General features: G+C 37.6%; 1 protein-coding gene across 2 annotated transcripts in view; it reads right to left on the reverse strand.

Moving 5' to 3' along the window:
* LOC149922373 (disintegrin and metalloproteinase domain-containing protein 10-like) overlaps window positions 1-12,861 on the reverse strand; it is a 165,130-nt gene that overhangs the window by 80,532 nt on the left and 71,737 nt on the right. The window lies entirely within an intron of this gene.

Raw genomic sequence — 12,861 nt, forward strand, 5'->3', positions numbered from 1 at the left:
CTAAGTGACGTAGGCAAAACTTTGTCACATGACCTACCGTATTCGATAGAAAAACTGCTCGATTTCACAAAGTATTCGTCAAAGCTAGGAGCAACAAACACAGCACCCACACAAGGAGAACGCAACCCGTCAAAAGTCGTGCATTTTCTTGTGTACGTTTTTCATTGGCTAGACGCTTTAGCACCTGCTGCCGTCGGAAGGGGAAAATTCGGAAATTGTCTCCCCCCCGCCCGTAAAACGTTCATTGTAAAGGATCGTGACGCTCGTCCAATGAAATTCGTACATTACCCTTCGTTAGCGTGTTTAAAGGCTAGCTGCGTTCTCCTTGTGTTTGTTGCTCCTAGATTTCACTAAGTATTCGTTAAAGCTAGGAGCAACAAACACAGCACCCCACACAAGGAGCACGCAACCCGTCAAAAGTCATGCATTTTCTTGTGTACAATGTTCATTGGCTAGACGCTTTAGTGTCTGCTGCCGTCGGAAGGGGAAAATTAGGAAATTGTCTTCCCCCCGCACGTAAAACGTTCAGCGTAAAGGTTGGTCCAATGAAATTTGTACACAACACTGCGTTAGCGTGTTTAAAGGCTAGCTGTGTGTGTTGCTCCTATAGGTTAAAGGAATATCGATGTTCCATATTTATGACATATCAACGTTGGAATTTCACGTTTCTGCCAACAGTTTTAAGATAACCAATTGGCGATTGGCGCTAATTACATTAAAAACAAGTCTACTCCCTTTAAATAGCGTTCGAAACCGTACAGTTGGTTAATTTTCGTTGCCAAAACCAACCAATTACGATATTAATTGAGCTTATTGGTCTATCAACTTGTTTTCGTCAAAAATTAATGTTTTTAATATTGGTGAAAGGTTAAAACTCTTGTCTTTTATTGTTCTTTGGAAAATTGGGCGATTGAGCGTATGTGGAGACACCCTGTGAGCGTAGCGAAATTTAATTTGAAGTCTGGGCGAAAGTCTGTCTGTGGGTTGAAGGTCCTGCTTTGAAATATTAATGAAATGAGTACGTTTCACGCTCTTTCCTCTCCCGACATTAACTATTCAAGACGTTTAACAGCGGAGGATTAATGTCGCAACCGTCTAAACCCCAACGAAGTTTGCAGTGTTAGTGAAAGTAAAGATACACTGAAATGGTCCAATACCAAGTCTTTCTTTTCTATACATATTTGATAAGCTAACCAGTAAATTCCCAAAGCAAATTAAATCCAGAAGTTATATTTAAGTAGAGTTGTAAGCCGGAAAATTTTCCGGGAAATTATCGAAGCCTTTTTTGCGGAAAATATTCCGTATTTTTCCAAAAATATTATAAATATAAATAAATAAATAAATATAAATTTCGCGGCATTTTTACCACATTTTGTACCAAAAGTAAAACTAAGCATCTAGACTAGTATAGAATAGAAATCCTTAAAAAGTAATATATGATTTAATTTTTTATTTCTCCGATTTAAATTTTCCACAATTCTGAAAATTGTCAGGAAATTTTTCCGTATTTAATTTTTCCGTAAAATGAACAACTCTATATTTAAGTAAGTAAGAGAGCTCTGGAGAGATTTTCCTTTGTAGTTCATTTTAAAATTTCGCGCGCTACAGGATAGCTGAAGCTAAAGATTTATTCTTCAGTGGCTTCTTTTCCAAAAATGGCAGCCGCAATAAACTAGACTGTTTAAAATATATCAAAACATTCCTGTCTTAGGGAAGTTCAAATGACAGTTTCAAGAATTCAGATGGCCTTTCTAATAAGCTAGTTATCTATTGGCTTTTAAAAAAACTATTAGAATGCTACTTTTCCACAACAAAGAGAAGCCTGAGATGACGTCAAAGGTCACCGAGGTCACGCTGAGGTATGACGTCGAAGTACCATTATCGTCTGCTTTTTCGACTAATATTGAAACACGCTATTTTATAGTTCAGCAATGAATCTAGAAGTCAGAAGTAGTGGTTAAATGTTTAGCTTCAATCTACTCAGCGTCGCATTAGATATCGAATTTCAATAACATGGATTAATTTTCGTCTAGGAATACTAAACTAAAAATCTTTATGTATATTACTTTAAATTTTTTATTTGGTTTCAAATGTTCCTACGCATTGTAACCCGGACACCTGAATTCATGGCTTTAAAAGTCGCTTGATGACTTCATTGACTTAGGCCTAAGGTGGTGCCTTGGGTATTAGCCTAGCTGATTATTATTAAGTTAAAAGGAACCACCTATGGACTGCAAGCCAGATTTCCCGCACCGTACTGACGAGTCCCAAATAGTACGAAACCGGTCTACCGTTGGAACTTCTGGATATTTTATTTAATTTGATTTAGTTTTTCACTTGAAGATCTATTTGGTCCGAGTTTCGCGTCTTTTTGTTTGCTCGAAGACCTATGGGTACGAGCTATTAGTAAGTTTTTAATTTTCTTCAAATTTGTTTAGGGTTTAGCTTTACTATCCCGTTTCATAATGGACTAATCTATGATTATTATTACCATTATTTATGATATAACTTTCAATTAAAGGGAATGTCACTTTTGGATTAGTAGAACAATTCCTTATTTATAGATGATATTTATTCTCTGATTTGTTCATAGCAATTTCTTAAGTTAGTTTTTAAAAAATCTTAAACTTGATAAAGCAACTCCAAACCATATATTTTGAAAATTTTTAAATAAAATTTTATGAGAATGGTGTTGGTTTTACTTTGTTAAATGGGTAATAATTCAAAATATGTTTAGGGCGCATTTCCCATTTAGTCCCTTAATTATTTTATAATTAAAATTTAAAATTAACGATTCAAGTAATCGTTCTTACAGTTTCAAAACTTCCAAACACGGTAACAACTCTTATTTATTAATTTTATTAATTTGTCGTCGAGACAATTAATTAATAGACGATGTTTCGAAGCGTCACTAGTTAGAAAAAATATATTTGAGCGTTACTCTTTCAATACAACGCGATGCTGAGAGGGTATTTACCTCATCTTAAGGCAGAAAACGTTACTAAACAAAATGAGAGTTTCCCCTTAATTTCATAAAATTGAATTCCATATATAACTGGATTTGGCGATGGATAAAAAGCCAGGGTAAGTAGTTAAAAACAAGGGTTTGGGTACATTTGTTCGAATTTCATTCGTCCGAACGGTGGTACAAATGTCCGAATGATCATTTGTCCGAATGCCGGAAAACAGGATCGTATGTCCGAAAACGTATTTCATTTGCCCGAAAAATTTATCACAACTTTTGTTGGTGATTTAGTCGTTCAATTCATGTTAACTTTACTGGCGAATTTAATTTGTTCGAATAATCGTTTGTCCGTTTTTACGAACATTAGGAATTGGTAGTTTTTTTAATATTGTTAATATAAGAAAATAGTAACATTAACGTGAACCTAATCTAACCTAACCTAAAAAAACAGCAATAAGAAATACTAATTTAGCGACCGAATTCGGACAAGTGATGCTACCCATTCGGACGAATGAAACAAACAAGTTGTCATATAAATTTAAGTTGAAACACCTTACGATACTTGATTGAATTAAAATTAAAAAACCACGAATTTAATGCGTAAGTAAAAATTAGTTATTTATTTAAAATAAATAAAAACAAAGCCGACTAGTTTCAACACAACATTGTGTCATTGTTGTTATCGCCTTGACAATGACACAATGTTGTGTCGAAACTAGTCGGCTTTGTTTTTATTTATTTTAAATAAATAACTAATTTTTACTTACGCATTAAATTCGTGGGTTTTTTATTTTTTATTCAAAACAAGTTGTCGAATTCGAACAATTGAAACATTTGTTATCTCGGCGATTCGGACGAATGAAATTCGAACATTTGTTCCACCGTTCGGACGATTGAAATTCGAACAAATGTACCTACCCCAAAACAAGTCCTAACGCGTGTTAGAATGACAATTTTTTTATTAGAAATACACTCCCTTTAAGGTTGAATAAAAATACGAATTAGGGTTATTTTTATCTGCTGAATTCCTTTCACTCCCTTCAAAAGAAATGGGAAGTTTGGTATGAAAGTGCGATAAAAATTAGTAAGATTAGTACCGTTTCTGGGGGGAAATGTGAACCCTAAAAAGCGCTCGCCGTCGAAACAGGGGAGCGTAAAATAATACACTTTAGGTGAAGATTTAGGAGTAAGAAATAGAAATTTATTAAAAAGAGAGGGGTTTTTGCGTGGTCTCGCTGTATTTAATAGGGGCTTTGGCGGAGACTTTTGCTAATTAAAAATCATCCCCCGCTTTTTAATCAAAGCTTTAGCGTCGCTGCTCCATTGCCAGTAAGTCGGAGGTATTAAAAAAAATCCTATCTTCTTCGGAATCAGGGAGGCTTCGGAGGCATTATGAACGGGAAAAGAATTTGTAGAATTCAGGAGAGCACTTTGTAGGAATGGTAGGGGACGGATTTTAATGATACTCTTTTATTATGGAAGAGGAGAGGGAAGGTCGGGGTGCCCCCTAGCGTTTTTACCGAAAAATATATATATCTTGGCGGCCAAACGGAAGAAGTCTCGAGTCAAGGTGACGCGAGAGCGGGATCAGGGCTGCTCGCTAATGCTAAAAATCGATTTGCTAGAAAGAGTGGGTGGCCACCGTTCGACGTCGGGATTTTTTCGACGCACCCCACTCGGGTTGCTTGTCCCATCGAACTGTCGGCTGTGTTTGTCCGTCACGTTAGCCGCCTGTCACACGCGACCGTGATTCTGTCCATCTTCTTCTGGCAACCGTGTATTTTACTCTCTTCGCTCTGCCTTTCTAACAGGCGGCCGTTCGTCTCCGTCCCCTACGCGCATTCTGATTGCAATTTATTGAATTATAATATTCCCGAAGACTGCGCGTACGTAACTACGTTATCGGAGTTTGGCAGCCTGCAGAATCCAGATTGATTGAGGGATCAGTCTTTGTGTTATTGCCGAGGTATTAATACACTGTAATGAATTACCTTGTTATCGAAATGTTGTTCGAGCGCATATGGTGACGGCAACTTCATATTTTAGATAGGATAATATTGACAATAACTCGCCTAATTTTACAAATAGTTGGTAATAAGTGCCTCTATAAAACCCATCTCTCTTAACTCCCCATTTGTCGGCATCACAAAATGAAATATTTCCAGATTAGCCTGGCTAGTCAAAGAAACCAACTACAAACCACCTCCAGTCAAACCAAGTCAACTAGACATAACATATAGACATAATTTATTTTCTTAAAGCTAATTACCATATTTCAAAAAGGCAAAAACCCAGCAACGAAGATCGACGACGCAAAAAATATCCGTTAGGCCTAACACTATGTCTTACTTCGATGCAGAAATCTGCGTTAGGCCAAAGATAATATAGACCTCTAGGCTCGTACCCTAAATTCTAAATCACTACCTTGCGCATAATCATTACCGCTTAACGACTTCCTGAAATCGCTTCGTTACAAAACCGTCAATCGGAAAGTTCTTTGAATTTAAATCCAGGGTACAGAGTTCTATATTATCTTTGGTTAGGTCAAACACCATGTTTTACTTTGATGCTGAAATCTCCGATAGGCCTAACACCATGTTTTACTTTGATGCTGAAATCTCCGATAGGCCTAACACCATGTTTTACTTTGATGCTGAAATTTCCGTTAGGCCTAACGCAATGATTTTCTTTGACGTAAAAATTTGCATTAGGCGTAACCATGAATATATCTAGCTATGAATATCCAACCCTACGATTTGATTTGGGTGGCAACTTTCGAGACCAGTGACGCGTTTTCAGCCAATCAGGAGACTGAAGGAAATGACGGCATTCTCCTCACTCAGTCGGAGTAGACGTTATTGATCACGTGACTAGATAAGCCCAACCCAAATTTTAGCGGGAGGTTAGAGAGGCTATTGCTATTGTATATTCATAGCTAGATATATTCATGGCCTAACTCAATGGTTTGCTTTGACGCAAAAATTCCCGTTAGGCCTAACGCAAGGATTTACTTTGACGCAAAATTTCAGTTAGGCGTTTTTGACCTATAAAAAAAAAGTCCAAATTTTTGGCAACGCTTGTAACCCCAAGCGGCCATGGACCATAAAAAGAGTAGTTTGCACGTCCAGATTTTAATGTATTAATACTTCCTAGCGAATTGCCGAATATGTTTTATTGAGACATCTATTCTTGGTATACTATTTTTTTTTAAACTTCAATGGTAGTTCAGCTTTGATCGAAATCAGAGCTATATGTCCTGTGGTTGCGTTCAACAACCGAAATCGTTTGGATTGCGTTACCGTTCGTTCCAATTTCTTACCGCGACGTAAATGGCTGTTGATAGCCAAAATGCTCGAAAGTGGTTTAAAATTAATCAATCAAAATGGTGGCTAACAAAAATCAAACGTATCAGATTAAGCTTTGCCAGGTTCATAAAATAAAATTATCATACCATGGAAACCATATTTATCGTACCATGGAAACCATATTTATCGTACCATGGAAAAAATAATTATCGTACCATGGAAAAATAATTATCGGTTTCAGAAAACAATTATCGTCCGTCTGAAAATATTGTGATAAATTTAAATTTGGTGGAAATATTTACGTTAAACGTGATCGAAATTATGGTTATGATAAATGGTTTTTGTTAATAACGCTTAAATTTAATTCGACGTATTGAAAAAGTCTTGACTAAAACCATTATAAACTAATATTAAAAAGTTGAAGTTTTAACCGGTTTTCTGCCATTTGTGTAAAAATTATCGTACATTATCGTACGCTCAGACTGAATTATCGAAAATAGCTTACCATATCGTACGACGCTGAAATTATCGTATGGCCTAAAGATTTTCTCGAAATTATAGACGTCTACCATAACTATCGTACGTCTGGCAAAGCTTCGTTTGCCTTAAGTATAAAAATATCGTAACCAAACAATGTTTTGCATGCATTGAACCCAAATTACGCGGAACAAGAGATTAAACAAAGTACAAACTAGAATAATTTCGTACTTTTAGTTACAATTTTGACCGATAGATGTCCCCGACGTTTGAAGGGATTTATTTAGTTTAATTAACTATCGTTTAAAGAGTTTTATTTATCGCAGCGACGCGACTATTTATCATAGAAACAATTTCCCCTTTAAATTACCAGATCTTTAGACTCAGTATATCATAATCGGTCGTAATTGAGAAATTAAGCACCCGACGTTATGATCGGGAACGTCAAGGTTTCCACATATTTTTAGGAACTTCAAAACCTTTCGACGTTCTCGTTGAAACGTGTCCGACGCTCCGCTCCACCTCCCTAATGATAACATCACCGCCAGATGACACGAAAAATACAACTTATAAACATCGCGCTTCGAAAAGCTCCGTAATGATTCCGCGCGATAGCAACCGCCGACTCAATTTTCCCGTCATAAGCAGTCACTTTCTAGGACATTAGACAAACGAAATCTACTATAGAGAGCGCGGCATCTTGTTTCATTTTTAGTGTTTTTCTTCGAAATCCATTCCCGCATCGGTCGCGTCTCTGATATCCACGTCCTCTTTATCGTGGACTTTCGGGCTCCGTCCTGGCGACGCCGCCACTGTGTCGTTCCGGGTGATTGTCGGGGTTGATGACTCCGCGATGAGAAAGGACAGACGCCGCATCTCTCTCTTTTGGCTCCTAAGCCTCCCACTCTTTTTTATCCGTTTTCGTCCCCTCGTATTCTAGATGGCTCCCTGCCTATAATGTTGCCTATTAAGCCATTAAGGATGGATTCGGTTTCGAATCATCCTAAGGAGAGAGCGTCAGTGAGAAGACGCTGCCCCAATCTTTTACTTTTAACCTCGCTACCGGTGGAAAAAATCTTTATCGCGCGGCCTTCTTCTTTTATCCATCACTTTCTCATCCCAGCTATAAAATATAAAAGGGACGGGAGCCGAGCTTTACAAAAACACTATTCAATCGGCGGGGCTCCTTTTCTATCTATCGAATGGCTTTTAACGCGTTTCGATACCGCTACTTTTACCCCGATAGTCGCCATCCTAACAGATAAAAGGGCTTTTACTTATATATCGTCAACGTTCGAGACTCTTCGGTTAAAGGTTGAATGCGAATAAAATCTATCCCTCGTTTGAACCCCTGCCCGCCTTTGACGGCGATGCCAGGCTACCGTGGGGTCCCGCGTTTGTTTGAATTACCGTTCGTAGAACTTAAAACTCTCGAGGATATAGCCTTTCCGAATAGCGCTTGATTAGGCTTTGGAATTAAATGCCCATGCGATTTGGTGCCTATCAGATCGCTAACCTCTCTCTCTCTCACTCGTATTCTAGAGTTCCAACAAATATTTATAGGAGTTTCCTCATTCATTAACTTATATACACGTGACAATATTTGGTTTGAAAGGCCCTTGGGTATTCGCGGTGTATTTAGTCGTGTTTTTGAATGTAAACTGCGGTGTCCCGCTTACAAAATGTCCATCGATACAAGAGCGTTTCCCCCGAAATTCGGACAAGATGGCGGCCATGGTTCGAAGCGGGTCGTGGTGGCTGAAAGGAGAAGCATCCGCTATAGCGATAATGACGCTACGTTAAACCAATCTATACTATACGTCTCTGTATTTTTAAATTTCTTTAGATGTGATATATATTTATTTATCACTTAATTAGCTGAAATAATTAACAACGGAGCTTACATTTACATTATTGATATTCACAAATTACCTAAAGCACAAAATGGTCGTTTTGACACTCCCATCTCGTAACGAAGATTAACAATTTGAAAAACCCCACCGCTCTAAATTACGTAACATTTACTCAAACCCCTAAATTTTAATTGCACCATATATCTGATAATGTTTCTTTTTAAATTTCAAAATTAAGTATATTTTTTAATATTTTAATACTAATCATACTATATAAATGATAATTGCTAAATTGCGATTATAAGGTAAGATAATAATAATAATAATAATAATAATAATAATAATCAGCTAGGCTAATACCCAAGGCACCACCTTAGGCCCAAGTCATCGAGCGACTTATAATGCCTTTAAACAGGTGGCCGGGTTCCAATGCGTAGGATTGTGGTGGCAAGCCTTTATGCCACGCGAGCCAACAGCTCCCTACACTAACTATTACCGTTAACCTAGACAAGTTTTTATGGAAAGAGGAAACTGAAGAGCTCGGGGGGAAACCCCTTTAACCAGTGGGGAGAGAACTTGCAAACTCAACACAGAAGGAGTAGTTCCGAGTTTATAATTTATAAGTTAGGTTCCGGTATAAAACTATGATCTCTTACGTAACATTTGATGGCCCCTGCCCCTTCAACATTTAGTAACGCTCATTCAACCCCCTTCAGATTATTATTACGCGATTAATATTTTGTCAATATTGGATTTTATATTTAGATGACGTCTGGGAAATTCGACCATGAGGCCTGTGGCCGGGGCGTAACGAAGCACTTAGGTTTGGAGGGGTAGGGAAGGAGATCGATTTTTGCCAACTCAATGCCTTAAAATTTCCAACTTCATGAAATATATTTTTCAATATCAACTTTCTAATTAAATTCATAGTAAATGGCTTTGATTTATTAATTTCACTAAAAATAAAAACTAATCTAATAGATTACGATAAATATTTGGTGTAAACCTAGTTTTAACGCGAAGAGTGTTTTGAGCTTAGACGAGGTTAAAACAATTATAATAAAAAGCTCATAGGAATGCATTTCATGATTACTATTCCGTCGTCATGTACCCTATTGTAGTAAAAATACTAGCCCTACTACTTTCAATTAAGTAATATTTCTTTTATTTTAATAGCGTTGGGAATTTAGTCAGGATAGAATAGAGTTGGATTTAGGCTAAACATATATTGGAATTTTGGGACCAATGCATCTGGAGGAGCGTAACATAATTGAACAAAAAAATTTATTATATCGTTTTAAATATATTCCAACGAATTGAAGTTTCTTTAAACTAGGAGCAACAAATACAACACCCCACACAAGGAGAACGCAACCCGTCAAAAGTCGTGGATTTTCTTGCGTACGTTTTTCATTGGCTAGACGCTTTAGCGCCTGCTGCCGTCGGAAGGGGGAAATCCTGAAATTGTCTTCCCCCCCGCCCGTAAAACGTTCAGCGTAAAGGCTCGTGACACTCGTCCAATGAAATTCGTACACAACCCTTCGTTAGCGTGTATAAAGGCTAGCTGCGTTCTCGTTGTGTTTATTGCTCCTAGCTTTAAATAACAAAGCAAATATCATATTACTTCGAAATACAGAAATTCGAAGTTTGCCAACTTTAAGATTGAAATGCCTGGTTTGCCAACTCTGGAAAAAAGTTGGTGGGGGCGGCTGCCTTCCCCCCTGCCCCCTATGGACTCGCCCCTGGCCTGTGGATAACATAGTCATACTTCCGACAGATTAAAGATACCTCAGAAGCTTAAACATTGAAAATTTTAATTTCTGTAATTTTTTTACATAAGTAAGCTATTATACAATAATTTAATTTAAAGGGATAATTTCACATATTTTAAGTAAACGATAAGAGCGAATGATTAATTTCTTAACTATAGACTAACAATTCAGATTCTAAAAATGTATATATATCACATATTTTAAATTAAAATCATATTAAAAATTAAATTTAAAAAAACCTTAAATTTTCCTATAGTAGTATTATTTTCTGGTACGTCACGGGAAGAAGAAAAGTGTAGCCAGACTAAAAAGGACGGTATCTTCCCATTGCGCCGAATCCCATTCGACCGAATTCCCATTAGACCGAATTCCGCCAATGATTTTGATGAAATTAGCCTAAAGGCGGGTTTTGTATTTTTCTAATCGACCGACACAATATTCACAATTGAGCGACCGCAAAAAAAATAGTTTTTCTTTCTTGACCACTCTAAAAATTGCCTATTTAGGTTAGGTGAGGTGAGGTTAGGTTAGGTTAGGTAACGCTGCATGCTGTTCTGACAGATGCTGAAACGGATAAAACCGAATCCTAAACCCGGAGAAGTGCGGGTTTTTCGGTCGAATGGGACAATCCCATTAGATCGAATCCTAAATCCGCCAAAGTGCGGATTTTTCGGTCGAATGGGATTGGGTTCGGTCGAATGGGATTCGGCGCAATGGAACAGATTCAAAAGGACCCGTTGAAAGAGCAAACTTTAAAAACGATTTAAACTTAATTTGCATGAATTAGTTTTATTAAAAACCCTATAAATTAAGTATTTTAGTACTATTTTGTATGTGTAAATAATCTTGGTTTAGTGTTGACGGTTTTATGTGAAACTATAACTTTAAAGCCTATTTATTCTAATCAATTTTTATTTCAATAAATGAAATTTTTAATTCTGTCAATGGACAACTTATCAAATAACAATTGAAACGTTGAAGCGCGCCAACCTTTTAGCGAAATTATTCCATTGGCGCCAATCCATCCAAGCGTAAACAAACATCTAAAGTATAATGGTTAAATGAAGAACTGGGGTTTCTTCAATGATAAAAAATCTCCGGCAAAAGTCGAAACTAAGTGATATTTTTTTCTTACATTCTTTTGTAACGTTCTGATTTTTTTTTTTCAACCCAATTGCCAAGTTCTCTTTTTACTTTTTATCTTCATTCCGTTCTTTTTAACGATTTATCCGTCTCCCCCTTCTCGACCCCTTTCCCTTACACTCCCAATTCCGCACGAATCGCCCGTTCATATAGTTCAATCGCGGGCTTAACTGACGGCGTTGGCAAAGGCGGCGAGAAAGTACGGTCGGCGAATGTCGCCGGTAGCCGTCATTCTCCAAGGTAAACTTCACCCTTTCCCGGCTTTCCTCCGGTAACCGGGAGCTAAGCCACGTTTCGTCTCTAGCGAAGATCTCGAGGGTGAAAGTCGCCATCGGATAACGATGACTTTCGGCACCTCGGATGGCCGAAGGAAAAAGGAAATCCCTTTTCTTCGTGGCGCGATCGTTACGCCGGCAACCTTTGGGGCAATCGTCCAAAAAGAAGTTTGGCCAAAGAAGGATAAAGAAAGGCTGCGGAGGGGCTGCGCCGACCCCCGTACTTTATTTCGAGTTTTTGACGACTCTGGAAGGGGCTTGTTGGACAAGTTGTACGACAACTTTTCTTCTTTCACTCGACACCAATGCCCTCCTATCTCGCGCGACAAAAAGTTTCGCTTCTTTGTGTCCTTCTCACCATTCCTCCGCGCCTATACGAAGACCACATTATTTAGAAAATTCGAGAAATAACTCTTTCTCATATATATATATATATAATATACAGGATGTTTCAAAAAGTATTGCAAAAAGTATTGCAAAAAGTTTAAGGAGTTGTAGGGGTGAGTTGAGAAGTATGCCTGTTTTTTCCCATTTTCCTACGATGAGTTAAAACAACGCCAGAGAGCTTCAAAGTGTGGCTTACTAGACCCTGGATGTAGGCTGCAACAAGCGCAATACCAAGCAGCAGGGAAATGCGAACATTATGGTTTGGGTTCGTGTGATAGGTAAAAATGGACTTTGTAAACAAATCGAGGTAACCATCAAATACTGTTTAATTTTACTTTTTTACGCTGGTTACATCGATTTGTTTACAAAGTCCTTTTGTACCTATCACACAAACCCAAACCGTAATTTTCGCATTTCCCTGCTGCTTGGTATTGCGCTTGTTGCAGCCTACATCCAGGGGCTAGTAAGCCACACTTTGAAGCTCTCTGGCGTTGTTTTAACTCATCGTAGGAAAATGAAAAAAAAAACAGGTATACTTCTCAACTCACCCCCTACAACTCCTTAAAATATTTGTATAACCTTTTGAAACACCCTGTATATATAATGTATGTGTGTGTAATATGTAAGAAGATATATATTTTTCCTATAAAGAGACTTGCAAGTAGAATCGGATAAGTTTTTAGT

This window comes from Leiobunum rupestre, chromosome 11 (assembly GCF_980474605.1).
Source record: "Leiobunum rupestre chromosome 11, qqLeiRupe1.1.hap1, whole genome shotgun sequence".
Classification (NCBI taxonomy): Eukaryota; Metazoa; Arthropoda; class Arachnida; order Opiliones; family Sclerosomatidae; genus Leiobunum; species Leiobunum rupestre.